The following is a 14,950-nucleotide window of genomic DNA, read 5'->3' as shown; positions in this document are numbered from 1 at the left end:
ATGCCCCTTCCATACATTTCTAGTTCAGTCCATTACGTACTAAGAGGTTTCTGTTTGCGTTTTAAATTGTAAGCATGATGTTTAAGGGTAATGACGAACATGGAAGAAAGTTTTGGGTAATCTACAGTCTAATGACCATGGAGATTCCAATTGTATAAAATAGAGCCAAATAAAGAGAATTCCTCAAGAAACGCAATTAAGAAAAGAGAATGAAGCGAACAGAGAGTCTAAATTGACATGGTGGCCGGGGGAGGGAGGAGGGCGTGGGACGGCTGGCAGTTTGGGGCAGTAGATGCAAACTGCTGCATTTAGAGTGGATGAGCCACGAGGTCCTGCCGTACAGCACAGGGACCTCTGTCCAGTCTCCTGGGTTAGAACATGACGGAAGCCAGTACAAAAAATGGACACATACGTAAGACTGGGTCATTTCGCTGTGCCACAGAAATGGAAGGAACACTGCAAGGCAACCATACTTTAATAAAAGTTTTTTACACATTAATATGGTTGGGTAACAGGTCAAGTTTAAAGCATGACTGAAGTCACACAGCACCACATCCCTTAAAATCTGGGACTCAGAGTCGACCAGAGAAAGGTCAGTTCAAATTTGCACAGAGCGAGCTAAAGATCCCAACCGCCTTTTCTTTTGATGTTCAGCATTATCAGAACATCTCTCATCACTGAGGTACTCCTAACGAAGAGCTCAGGTGTTTAAACTTGTGACCAAGGCTCAATGGAAGACCTGGATTCCCTTGGGGAAAGCCGGCGGCAGGCTCTACCCGTACCTGACTCAGCTCCTATAGCTTGAGGACGTGGGGCTGCTGACCGAGACTGTAACAGTAAAACAGGAGGCAGTAACACGGCGAGGCCAGGGCCAAGGGGACTTGGGGCAAACAAAGCTGAGCCCCGCCCTGGGCAGAGAGTTGGCTTTGCCTCACACTCTGAGAAGCGACTGTCTGATCCGAAGAGATACCACTGTTGCAGTAAACAAGACAGTATCTCATCTACTGTTTTCACAGCAACACCAAATGGCAGGGACTGCACGTTCTCCAAGAAGAGAAACTCACAAGAACACTGCGTCTGTATCGAGCCATTATAAGCCACTGAAATCCCCAGTCAAACCATGCTTCCATAACAGCAGTGTAAAGCTCCAATTCCAGGAAGACAAGGCAATAATTCCCCTTATAAGAACAAAGAAACCTCCACAGAAAAAGACAATAGCTATTGTATAAAATTTCTTCTTATAGAAGGAACTATTTACACTCAATAGTAGAAGGATAAAATTTCCTAAATTCAAAGTCAAATGGAAGGATAATTGTCATCTTATCTACAAATAATAATTTTTGGACCTGATGTCATGATCATATGCTAATTTGTAGATAATGAATAAATATCAAGTCATAAATCAACTTCTTTAGGTGGGAAAAAAAAGGAGAAAGAGTAGTGATTTTTTTTTCCAGGATTTTCTCACTGGGTAGAAGGATAGGACAAATTCTAAGGCATTGCTAATCTTAAAAGCTTACTCATTTGTATGTGTCGTGCATTCGTTTTTTAGAAGTCTCTCCCCAGCTGGAAGGCCTCCCCTTACTCAGAGACAGGTGCGCTCCCTGCTTTGCCTGCAGGTTACAAGAAACCTTTTTCTTTGCCCGCAGGTTACAAGATCCCTCAGAACACCACGCATCACCACCAGGCCCAGTACTAGCCACAGGAAATGTCACAGAATTTTGTAATTGCGGCGACCGAAATGCTCGGTTATGAATACGCAGTAGCTGTTTGCTACATGGGACAGTACTTGGCCTGGGGGCCCAGGTCTCAATGTTCAGACTCAGTAGCATCGCTGTAACTTGCAAATGCGAGTTGCCTTCTGCTTTCCCTTCTCCCTGCTCTGCACCCACTTTCTAGCTTGCGTCCCTCATACGGACACCAGTTCACACAGACTGTGCCAAAAGGGTCACCTTCTACTTCCTGTAAAAGAACTTTGAAGTGACACATGCACATCAGCTGACACATACAGGAACACGTATACAGGAGGGGACAGGAGCACGCTTGGGATCATGAAGATTTACGGCCACAGATGTTTCCCATTAGAGCTGAATGTAGACCATCAACCAAACATAAAGGGGGGGGGGCCTTGGCCCTGCTTTAATACACATTGTGGTTAGTATTTATAGTGTACTTACAGTCATATATAGATATGGAAAATATAGTCATATATATATATATACACACACACATATATAAACTATGGTCCTATAGATATAATATGGAAAAGGCACACCCATGAAGTCTGACGGATGCAACCTTAACCAAATAATCAACGTTACAATCACCAGATTGAAGCCCCTGGTGTGCAATGAGAAGAACACCTCGCCTCGAGTGTTCTTTGCAAAAATCCATAATCCCAGTGCATCAGAGGAAAACATCAGACCGGCTCAAAATGAGGGGCCCTTTACAAAATGCCAAACCATAGGTAGCTCTTTAAAGTTTAGTCTCAAGGTCATGAGCGGCAAGGAAAGACTGGGTAACTTTCCAGAGTAGAGAGGTCTTTGGACAGAACAGTTAACACAGGATGCTAGCCTGGGGTGGATACTGAGCAAAGGGACATGAGCAAAAAAACTGGTGAAAGGCAAATAAAGTCTGTAGTTTCGTTAATACCATGGTACCAGTGTTAGCTGTTTCTCGGTTTTGACAGAACACACCGTGGATCACACAGGATGTTAACAGGGGTGATCCCGGATGAGGAACACACAGGAACTCTCTTCTGTCTCTGCAACCTTCCTGTAAATCTAAAATTTTTCCCCAAAAAAGTTACTTAAAAAATACTATTAACATATTGTGAAATATGACCAAATGCCAGCTACAGAGACCAAGGAATAGGACTGAGTTAACCTCCTGAGATTCACGCAAGAAAATGTGGTACCTTCAATTTAAGATTCCCCTCTCCTTCCTTACAGACACCTGGATGTAACTAATGCCACGACCAGCATTCCAGCGACACATCTTTACACTCCACTACCTTGGAGCACATGAAACATATTCTGAAGAGAATAAAATGAAAAATTTTGAAAATTTCCAAATTTCTTCAAATCACAATTGACTGCCTGGCTTCTTAACCTTTCCATGTATTTTTAAAAAGAAAGAAAGGGCTACTTCTACTTTTTTATTTTCTCCTTTTGCTGAGCTAATAAAACCAACCTTTCCTTTACATTGCCTTACATTGACTTTAACGGGGCATCAAATGTGACAAGACGCATACTTCACTTCCAAGAACTACGTACCCAGCTTACAAATTGAACGGGCACGACACCATTTCTGTTAAAAGGGTTGGTGTGTGAGTCTGGGGATGGCAGTGTGGAAAGACACGCATCGGCCATGACAAGACAGAGACAGCAAGCTGACCTCCAAGGACCCAGGCTCTCCTTCCTGAGGGTAACGGTGCTGCTGGAAAAGTGATTCTCTCATTCCCAAGCCCCCTTCCTTCTAAGGGAAGCTATGTTACTAGTTTGGATCCATTTACTGTGACTGTGTATCAATTCCACGTCCAACTCTGTTCCCTCCACACTCTCCTTGCTTTGCCCGACAACCCTGTAGGCAAACTGCACGGAACTATCCTGCTTCGAAAGCAAAGCTATGAAACAGTAAGAAAAGTAACACATGATTAACTTTATACTAAATTTCACTCACCTTATGTCTATGTAAGGAGAGGCTACCCATGTCAACACAAGTCTTATATACAATGTTATACACATATATTTTCATATATTTACTGGAAAAAAATCCACGTATAAACAGATCTATGCTATTCAAACCCATGTTGTTCAAAGGAGAACTACAGATGCTGCGTGGGGAAGAGAAGAACAAGTTCTTTCATCTTTCAGTCTCAACCACCTTCCTCCTCTTGTAATTTGAAAGAAGGTACCTCTTCCTACTAGATTAAAAAATATTTTTCTCTTTAGGATAAAATCACCTGCAAATGTGAACAAGTATCCTCTGTTTTCGATCCAGGATCACAAATGCAGTATTGCAGTGCAGGTGTGCACATCACTCTGAAAATACAGGTCACCTAGAGGCATGACCACCAGAAGTCAAAAGGATGTGAAGATTCCACCAGGTGTCAGAACTCAGAAACATGGAAAGCCATAGACACAACCCACACCTCCAAACGGGGACGGGGGAGGGGATCACTATTTGTTTACATGTCCATGGCAATACTTCTTTTAAAAAAATCATATATTAAAAGCAAAACCAACAAACTAAGACTATGCTTTCGACCTCACAAAAATTTCAGTATCTACTCCTTTCTCTCAGTCTCATGATATAACCACCGTGGTACAGACAGGCAATTCTCGCCATCCGCACAATCCTGGTCCTAGAGACAGGATGCTCCAGGACCAGCTCTGAGAAGTCACAGCTAGTTGTGAGAAGTGATGTGTGTGGCTGCCGGCAGTGACAAATCCCAGAGGGATCCTGCCCAGATTTCATCCTCTGCCTCCGTGAAAGGAAAACTAGGGTTGAGACGATAGAGTCAAGATGGAGTCCTGAATCATTGCTTAAAGGAAGCTGTCTTGGCGACCTGGCAGGCACAGCAAGGGCTTTTATTTAGAAACACACTGATATTCTGAGCTGGCCTGTTAGGGCAGCATAGCCCAGCCTCCCCAACTACTACAGCACCTTCCAACTTTCTCTCTCCTTTGAATGCCATGCCTTTCAATCCATTAACGACAAAGGTATTTACCTCGATGTACGCTTTGGGCACTGTTATTTAAACAAAGCCTTTGCTTAGTCTAACTCAAAGTCTTCAGGTTAGACAAGCATATTCTCGAGACCTCTCATTCACTGCCTTATGGAAAGCATGGTATGAAATAATGAATCTTAAAAAAAAAAAATAACGGCACATCCCAGACCACTGTCTAAATTCATGAACACAAGAGACATCAACAACATGCATGGATAGGGAACACAACTAACCAACAGTCTCTATTTTCTCTCTGTCGGCCACAACGAAGAGAGCTAAATGCCATTTGCTCATTTAGGGGAAGGACCAGAGATCAGTTTGTTCACATTAAAAAATATACATGTGAGAAGTAAAAATATCTCAGCTTTGCACAATAAAGTCAACAGCAACCCACCATCCAGAAGGACTGCAGATAAGGCAGAATGTTGTCCATTATAATCAACAGAACAGGCGGAAATGCTGGCATAACTCCAGCTGGCATCTAAAGCCACCGGGGTAGGCCTCTAAACACAAACCTGTATGTTAATGACAAAATGACTCAGCTCAACACGGCGGCCTTACCTGCGGCATCCCAGTGGCCGTGGCCACGCTGCAGCCACACGCACTCTCCCAGCACAGCCAGAACAGTGCTCACCCGTTCCCCTGATGGATTCCTCATGAAATATAAACCCGATTTTTTTTTTTTTAATAATTGGAAAGTTTTATTCAAGCCAAATGGGAGGATTCTAACCCGGGGAAAGCATCTCAGAAGGCTCTGAGAACTGGCCTCCCCGTGAGAAGTCAAGGCAGAGTTCGAGAAGTTTTTTGAGACAGAGCACTGCACATCAGACGCGTTACTGCCAGTTCACATAACCTAGATCTGAGGGCCATGACGGTGGGTCTGAGGACTCGTTACGAGATCAAGAAGGAATGCTATCTCTTTTTTTTTACATTTTCTTATTACGGTATAGTTGATTTACAGTGTTGTGTCAATTCCTGCTGTACAGCAGAGTGAGTGAGCCCGTCATACATATATATACACATTCTTTTTTTCATGCTATCTTCCACCATGGTCTATCCCAAGAGACTGGGCAGAGGTCCCTGTGCTGTACAGGAGGACCTCATGGCTTATCCACTCTAAATCTAAGAGTTTGCACCTACCAACCCCAACCCCCCAGTCCATCCCCTCCCTCCCCGCTCCCTCTTGGCAACCACAAGTCTGTTCTGTTTGTGAGTCTGTTTCTGTTATAAACCCTTTTTAAAACAGCACTGTTATAAACCTTATTTTAAAAAGGTTTAAAAAATAGGTAAACCCTATTAAAACAGGGCCAGCAAAAACCTGTGACACATACATTCAGGTGTACATAACACTACATTTTCCAGCTCAGCACCATCTCGCAACATAAATTCCTCGGGATTTACTTTTTTTTTAATGATTTTTATTTTTTCCATTATAGTTGGTTTACAGTGTTCTGTCAGTTTTCTACTGTACAGCAAAGTGACCCAGTCACACACACACACACACAAATATATATATATATATATATATATATATATACACACATTCTTTTGCTCACATTATCATGCTCCATCACAAGTGACTAGATATAGTTCCCAGTGCTATACAACAGGATCTCATTGCTAATCCATCCCAAAGGCAATAGTCTGCATCTATTAAGCCCAGATTCTCAGTCTATCCCACTCCCTCCCCCTCCTCCTTGGCAACCACAAGTCTGTTCTCCAAGTCCATGAGTTTCTTTTCTGTAGAAAGGTTCATTTGTGCCGTATACTAGATTCCAGATATAAGTGATATCATATGGTATTTGTCTTTCTCTTCTGACTTACTTCACTTAGTATGAGAGTCTCTAGTTCCATCCATGTTGCTGCAAATGGCATTGTTCTTTTTATGGCTTAGTAGTATTCCGTCATGTATGTATACCACATCTTCCTAATCCATTCATCTGTCGATGGACATTTGGGTTGTTTCCATGTCTTGGCTATTGTGAATAGAGCTACAATGAACATGCAGGTGCATGTGTCTTTTTCAAGGAAAGTTTTGTCCAGATATGTGCCCAAGAGTGGGATTGCTGGGTCACATGGTAGTTCTATATTTAGTTTTCTGAGGTACCTCCATACTGTTTTCCACAGTGATTGTACAAATTTACATTCCCACCAACAGTGTGGGAGGGCTCCCTTTTCTCCACACCCCCTCCAGCATTTGGTATTTGTGGACTTGTTAACGATGGCCATTCTGAGGTGTGAGGTGGTATCTCAGAGCAGTTTTGATTTGCATTTCTCTATAATAATCAGTGATGTTGAGCATTTTTTCATGTGCTTGTTGGCTGTCTGCATGTCTTTAGAGAAACATCTATTCAGGTCTTTTGCCCATTTTTCCATTGGGTTGTTGGCAAATTCCGAAAGATTTAATGAGATGCCATTTTCAGCACAGAAGGCTTGTGCTTAACTTTGCGCATTAGAAGAGTGATTTTTAGGATGGAGCAGGAGTGAGGTAGGAGAAGGTGAGGGAGGCATATTAAAATCAAACCAGCTGGTATCCCACTGCCCCTCACCTTGGGCATCTGGGGAGCCCTTTGAGTCTCAGGCCTTGAGGGTTTGGGGATCAGAGGTACAGGCTTCAGGGGCCTCAGCGATCCTGCTCTATCCCCAAACCTTCCCCTGTTTAAAGCTCCTGGAATGAAAAAATACATGTTTCTTCTTTGTAAGATTTTTTTAAAGCTGGACTCCGGAGAGAACAAATACAAGCCAAACATCCAGCAGAACAGCCGTGGTGTTCCTGAATCAGACTGAACCTAACGTCTCCTGAGCAAGCTCCTTCACGCTCTCGTTAGCCCTAAGGGAAACAGCGTGTTCCAGCTTTCTCACTCACGCTCACATTCTAGGAAACAGAATGTCTCACGACACTGGATAGAACTGAAGGGACTGTGCTGAAAATCTCTTGCAGATGGCTTCTCAGAGTTTTCATGCAAATGTAAATGTTATGGTCTGGTCCAAAGATAACGCTCTGTGCCCTCCCAAAATTTCTTCACCAAATTTTACTCTTTCATTGAAACAACACATACCTATGGCATGCTATGCAGTAGCATCTGTCAGCAATACTCAACCAATTCTACTTGATTCACTTGTATAAACTTACTCTTAGGCTTCAGATCCTTCTGACTTAACCTCAAAATATATCAGGAGTTCCCTGGGGACCTAACAGTAAAGGATTCGGTGCTGTCACTGCTGTGGCTCAGGTCACTGCTGTGGGTTTGATCCCTGGCCCAGGAATTTCTGTGTGCCATGAGTGTGGCAAAAAAAAAAGAAAGAAAGAAAGAAAAAAAGCTTTAATTATACTTCTCCTTTAACTCTACTCCTAGAGCAGTAAACTCAATTCATCACCTTTCTCAGGAAAGCATCATCTTCAGACGACTTACCCATCAGGCTACGTCGTAAAATGCCTTGCCCTCCAGTCCAAATCGGTGTCATGCTCGATGAAAACCTGCTGTTGCTTACGCACAGCCTTAAGGACAAAGACTAAGCTTCTTTGCCAAAGACCTTCTGCAAGAGCTTCAGACTCAATCCATGCAGCTCCCCACTGTGTTCCGTATTCTCAGGTCTCACTATACTCGTTAGATTTTTAAAAATTACTCCTGAATACAACAAGACTCTTCTTTGACTTCACATGTGCCAGCTACTAGGCTTAGAATGGCTTCCCCCACTTCTTCACTAAAAAGAATAAATAAAATTTCCTGTTGGGCCTTCCGGAACCAACTCTCATTACACTCTGTCCTCAGAGTGTCTTGATTAGCTGATGCTGTGTTGTAAGTTCCTCTAAAACATAGCCACTTTCAAGACAAGAAACATTTATCTCACATTTGAGGTCAGAAACGTGGATGGAGCTTAGCTGGTGGTTCCAGCCACCATCCTCTCATGCTGTCAGGACACTGACTGGCGCCATCGTGACCGGACACCTTGACAGGCCTGGAGAATCCCCTTCCAAGCCGGCTCGCTCGCATGGCTTGGACGGAAGTTCCCCGTCGGCTGCTGGCAGGAAGCCTCAGTTCCCCTGGACCTGAGCCTGAACCTCTCCACAGCGCCGATTAGTGATCTAATGACAAGGCAGCTGCCCTGGATGAGAACCCTGAGGGGGGAGGATGAAACTAGCACCTTGTATCTGTTCTGACCCATTCTATTCCGTCCTGATGACGCTCAAGGAAAGCAAAGCCTTCACCTTTGCAGGGAGGACTGCCAAAGAAATTAGACGTATTTTAAAACCATTACAAAAGGCTTCCAAAATTTCCCCAGGAAACCAGTTCTTTCCTCCATATCCCCATACTATTTCTTCATACCTGTATTGCAAAACTTAAGGTATTGTGTAATAAATTCATGTGAGGAGAATGGGCTTTAACATGTAAATAGAAAACTTCTATTTTTCCATTTCCATATGTTTAAATCCCAAGAGCCCCAAAATTTGGTTATGCAATAAATGACACAGGGATAACTGCCTAGCCATTTGACAGGAGAAAGCTATAACTCTATTTCGCTCCTTATATTTAAAGAAATTCCAAGTGAGAGAAAGATCTTTAATTTTTAAATAAAATGATAACTGTACCCTGGAAAAATATGAACAAACATTTTTACCATCTTGGAGTAAAAAAGGTCTTTGTGAGAATGACATAAAAGCTCAAATTCATAAGGAGGAAAAAACTAATAAAAATGAAATGGTAAATCAGGTGTATATAAGAAAAAAAGGATTTAAACAAAAAGAAAACATGAGAAAGACAAACATGGAAATATTAGCAGCATGGTAAACAAAAAACTAATTTTCTTAATATAGAGAGATCTTACAAGAAAATGTGTTACATGAGCAAAGGGACTTCCATTTCAAGAAAGCAGAGCACAGGCTACAATCTCTGCATCCTACAGAAAATCCTGAAATGTTATAAAATAATTTTCAAATGCTTAGTTGCCCTTGAAAACACAAAGAAATTGCTCCATGTACTGTAATTATGGAAAATCCCCTGTTTAGGAGTTAAAATTAGATTTGTAGATATCAGTGACCCAAAATAAAAGCAGCATAAGTGAGATTATATGCATCTTATTATATGTGTTTATCTTACGTAATCCCACCTGTATGTGCCAGATCACACACATACAAGTAGAAGACTCACAGATATTTTTCTGGCACATGAAAGCCCCCAGGCAGAGTGCAGACCAGCACAGCAGCTCTACCTCAGCATTCATTAAACCAGGGTATCTAAGGGTCCCCATTCTGCCATCCTTGCCGTGTGGCTGTAATTCTTATGGTCTAAGATGTCAGCTAGATCTCCAGTCTCTACATCTCCATTCCAGGAAGTATCTAAAAAGAGGCCATTGTTTGAAGTAAGCTCTAAAACCATCACATGCATTTCTGCTCACATCTCACTGACTAGAACTCAGTCATAAGACTACAGCTAAGCCAAAGAGGTTTGGGAATATGGCCTTCATTTTGCATGTTCGGACACCCCGCTGAAAAGCAGGGATTCTATTATGAGAGAGAAGGGGAAGAATAGGTATTTGGAAACATGAGCATCCTCTAAATGCATTAAAAGTCAAGGATAAGATAGAAGGAGATTTAAGAGAAACCCCTAAAATATTTCTGAAACTTAGCATTCAAAGATGTGTGGCCTGAGATCATTAGAGCCACTCCATAGAAAATGCCCGTGAGCTCTGGGTACTAAGCCTTGGAGCGGCTCCGGATCTTTATATTTCCACGACTTGGTTAATCATGTTCTCTTTAGATGGTAAGATGCACCCCAGTTTCAAACCAGTGGGTGATAACTTGCCTCTCTCTCTCAAATTAGCCGGAATCGGTTTCTGCAGTTTACAACAAGAAATAATCTCAACCGATACGTTTTAAGACGTTTATTCCAAAAATCTTCAAACAGTCAAGTGTACCTGCATACACACACACACACACACACACACACACACACACACACACACACACACACACACACACACACACACCGTACATGTCTCTTCAGAAATAAAGGCTGTGTTGTGTAGCTCACAAGCAATGACCTACGTCAGCAGGAAGGGGTGGATGTGGAGGTCTCTTTTGGGGCACCGGGCTAAGCACCGGGCGTTATCACTGCTGTGGCTCAGTTTGATCCCTGGCCTGGGAACTTTCACATGCCGAGTGCGCAGTCAAGGGGTGGGGGGGCAGATTTATGTCCACCTCACTCCACCCTTCTGAATATCACCTCAGAGCTTCAACAGAGGTTCCAAAATATCTCAGGGTAATTCACTGTGAACTTCCTGTTTTAAATGCAGATATAATTATATTATTTCCTTACTTAAAACTCCAAGATTAATCTCTATCATTTTTCAGGAAGAAGTTCAAACTCCTTATCATGACACAGCAATCTCTTCATAAGCTGGCCTCTTGCATTAATCCGCACCCTTTTCTGTGTTATCTGCGCCATCTCTTAGTCAACACAATTGTTTACTGACAATAACTGTGTGCCAGTGCCTGTTCTAGAAGCTAGATAAACACTCAGGAATGATATCTAAGATATATGGCAACTTGCATAATATTACATAGACTAATTATAGTGGATACCCAACCAGTAGACACCAGCTATAAACAACAAAGTTGAACCAGTGTGTGTTATCAGAATACCAATGTAAATACAATAATAAATACAACAGAACCCCTACCTGCAAAGAGCTACACTTTTTTTTTTCTTTTTACGGCTGTTCCCGCAGCATATGGAGGTTCCCAGGCTAGAGGTCGAATCAGAGCTGTAGCCACTGGCCTACACCACAGCCACAGCAACATCAGATCCGAGCCGTGTCTGCAACCTATACCACGGCTCACAGAAATGCCGGATCCTTAACCTGCTGAGCAAGGCACAGGGATCGAACCTGCATCCTCATGGATGCCAGTCAGATTCATTTCCACCGAGCCACAACGGGAACTCCAAGTACATTTTTTAAATGGAAAGGGAGACAATACATAAAATATCAACCAAATTATTATGAAAATTTCAAGTACAAGAGTATAAAGAAGGTAGAGAAAGTGTCATCTGAAAAGGGGACATTTGAGTTGAGAAGATGTAATGAGGTGAAATGTGCCCCCACCAAGACTGTGTCCAGGTCCCGATCCTCAGAACCTGCAAGTGGTGACCATATTTAGAAAGGGCAGGACTACAGATGTGAGTAAATTAGGACCTTGAGGTAAGGAAGCCATCCTGGACCATGCAGGTGGACACAACGACCCCTGTCCTTAGAAGAGAAAGGCAGGTGGAGATGTGAGAAAGAAAGGAGAGAAAGACACAGAGCCGAGGAAGCGATGGAGACAGGCAGCACCTGGAGTGGTGCTCACAAGGCAAGGGTGCCCACAGGCACCAGAAGTCGGAAGAGACAGAGAAGGGATGCTCCCGTCCTGGGGGTGGGGCTTCAGCAGGAGACACTCCCTCCTCAGAGTTCGGGAGGCTGGGAAAGCCAAGGCCAAGATGCTGGCTGGGCCAGGTCCCCAGGGAGGGCTCTCTTCGTGGATCAAGACGGCCACTTTCTGTTGTTTTAATTCACATTGCATAGGAATTTGTTACAGCAACCCTAAGAATCTAGCACAGAGGCAATTACGGAGAATCCGACGGAAGTACATTCTAATCAGAATGAACAGCAAGTGAAAACTTCCAAGGCGAACTATAGAGAAGACACCATGTACCAAAGGTCATGAAAGAAGAGGTGAGGGAAACATACCCGGTTCATAAAGATGCCGTTTTTCTCCAAGGCAGTCGAAAAATCCAATGCTCTCCCAATCAGTTCTCACACAAATTTACAAAGTGATTTTAAAACTTATCTGGAAGATCACAGTCAAAACAATTCTGAAAAATACAAGAACAACAGGTGTAATATTTTCTTAACATATATTGTCTTATTATAAAGTTATAGTAATTAAGAGAATGTGATATTGCTATAAAGATAAACAAATCAATAGAGTTAAATTTCAAAACCTAGAAAGAGACCTCTATTTAAAATATATATATAAACAACAATAATATATATATATATATATATATATATATATATATATATACACTTGAAAAGTCAACAAAGCTGGCATGTAGATGAGCAGAACAAAGAAAATTTAATAAATGATGCAGGCACACCACAGATCCCTCTTGTATCACATGTAAAAGTAAATTCTTGATAGATTTTAAAAGTATATAGAAAAAAATCAAACTTTACAAGTTTTAAAAGAATATATTGAGAAATACCTTTGTGACCTCAGAATTTAAAAGGTTTTCTTAAGTAAGACCCCAAAATCCAGAACTGTAGAGTATTTCCAGAATTCAACGACTTAAAATAGTTAAGGACCGTATTCAAAGAGGGAAAGGAAAAGGCTCAGAGGATCATTCATCTAGAATTTACATAAATGACAAGACTGAGTGTCCAGAACACATAAACATGATGTCCAAAGCCAGTAAGAAAAAGACGAACAACTAAATTGTAAAAAATGAGGAAAGGATGAGATCATTCATAGAAGCAAGAACCAAAATTGCTAAGAGATGTATAGGAAGATGTGTGACCTTGCCCAAAATCATGGAAATGAAAGTTAAAACCACAATGAGCTATTGTCTAAAATGCCTAAGTTTGCTTGGAAAGGGAGAAGTAAAACTATCCCTATTTGTAGATGACATGATACTATACCTAGAGAATCCTAAAGACTCTAGAAAACTCATCCACGAATTTGGCAAAGTCGCAGGATACAAAATTAATACACAGAAATCGATGATGTTTCTATACACTAACAATGAAAGAGCAGAAAGAGAAATTAGGGAAGCAATCCCGTTTACCATCACATCCAAATGAATAAAATACCTAGGAGTAAACCTACCTAAAGAGACAAAAGACCTGTACTCTGAAAACTATGACACTGATGAAAGAAATCAAAGATAACACAAATAGATGGAAAGATATACCATGCTCGTGGATTGGAAGAGTTATTATTATCAAAATGACTATACTACCTAAGGCAAGCTACAGATTCAATGCAATCCCTATCAAATTACCAAGGACATTTTTCACAGAACTCAAACAAAATACTTTACAGTTTCTATGGAAGCACAAAAGACCCAGAATAGCCAAAGACATCCTGAAAAAGAAAAATGGAGCTGAAGGAATCAGGCTCCTGGACTTCAGACTATACCACAAAGAAACAATCATCAAAACGGTATGGTACTGGCACAAAGACAGAAATATAGATCAGTAGAACAGGATAGAAAGCCCAGAATTAAACCCACACACCTACAGCCAACTAAGCTATGACAAAAGAGGCGAGAATATACAATGGAGAAAAGACAGCCTGTTCAATAAGTGGTGTTGGGAAAACTGGACAGCCACATGGAAAAGAATGAAATGAGAACACTCCCTAACACCACACACAAAAATAAACTCCAAATGGATTAAAGACCTAGACAGAAGACCAGACACTATCAAACTCCTAGAGGAAAACATAGGCCAAACACTCTCTGACATAAACGACAGCAACATCTTCTCAGATCCATCTCTTAGAGTATTGACAATAAGAACAAAAATAAACAAATGGGACCTAATCAAACTTACAAGTTTCTGCACAGCAAAGGAAACCCTAAACAAAATGAAAAGACAACCCACAGAATGGGAGAAAATCTTTGCAAGTGAATCGACGGACAAGGGATTCATCTCCAAAATTTATAAACACCAGCAGCTTAATACCAAAAAAACAAACAACCCCACCCAAAAATGGGCAGAAGCTCTAAACAGAAAATTCTCCAAAGAAGACATACAGATGGCCAAAAAACGCAGGAAAAGATGTTCAGCATCAATCATTACTAGAGAAATGCAAATCAAAACCACTCTGAGGTACCACCTTACACCAGCCAGAATGGGCATCATCAAAAAGTCTACAAACAAGAAGTGCTGGCTGGAGAGGGTGTGGAGAAAAAGGAACCCTAGTACACTGTTGGTGGGATTGTAAATTGGTGCAGCCACTGTGGGAAACAGTATGGGGATTCCTCAGAAAACTAAACATAGAACTACCATTTGATCCAGCAATCCCACTCCTGGCCATCTATCCAGGGAAAAACCATGACTCGCAAAGACACATGTACTCTGATGTTCATTGCAGCACTATTTGCAATAGCCAAGACATGGAAACAACCTCAATGTCCATTGACAGAGGAGTGGATCAAGAAGAGGTGGTACATA

At 41.8% G+C, this 14,950-nt stretch overlaps 1 protein-coding gene across 6 annotated transcripts in view; it reads right to left on the bottom strand.

Moving 5' to 3' along the window:
* The window catches only part of LOC102166310 (uncharacterized), a 671,646-nt gene that overhangs the window by 496,724 nt on the left and 159,972 nt on the right, over positions 1-14,950 (bottom strand). For 4 of the 6 annotated variants that reach the window (XR_014817241.1, XR_014817236.1, XR_014817239.1 and 1 more), the window contains one exon: positions 12,461-12,585. The exons of the other annotated variants lie outside the window; for them this stretch is intronic. The gene's annotated coding sequence lies outside the window, so the exon portion shown is untranslated. The remainder of the gene's footprint in view (positions 1-12,460; positions 12,586-14,950) is intronic. 6 annotated transcript variants of the gene reach the window in all.

This window comes from Sus scrofa, chromosome 10 (assembly GCF_054392235.1).
Source record: "Sus scrofa isolate SSC_HxYL_T2T_F1_AM1 chromosome 10, Sscrofa_HxYL_maternal_Yorkshire_Landrace_v2.0, whole genome shotgun sequence".
In the NCBI taxonomy this organism is placed as follows: Eukaryota; Metazoa; Chordata; class Mammalia; order Artiodactyla; family Suidae; genus Sus; species Sus scrofa.
Note: the sequence above shows the minus strand (reverse complement) of the source record. Positions and strands in the feature narration are given on the sequence as shown.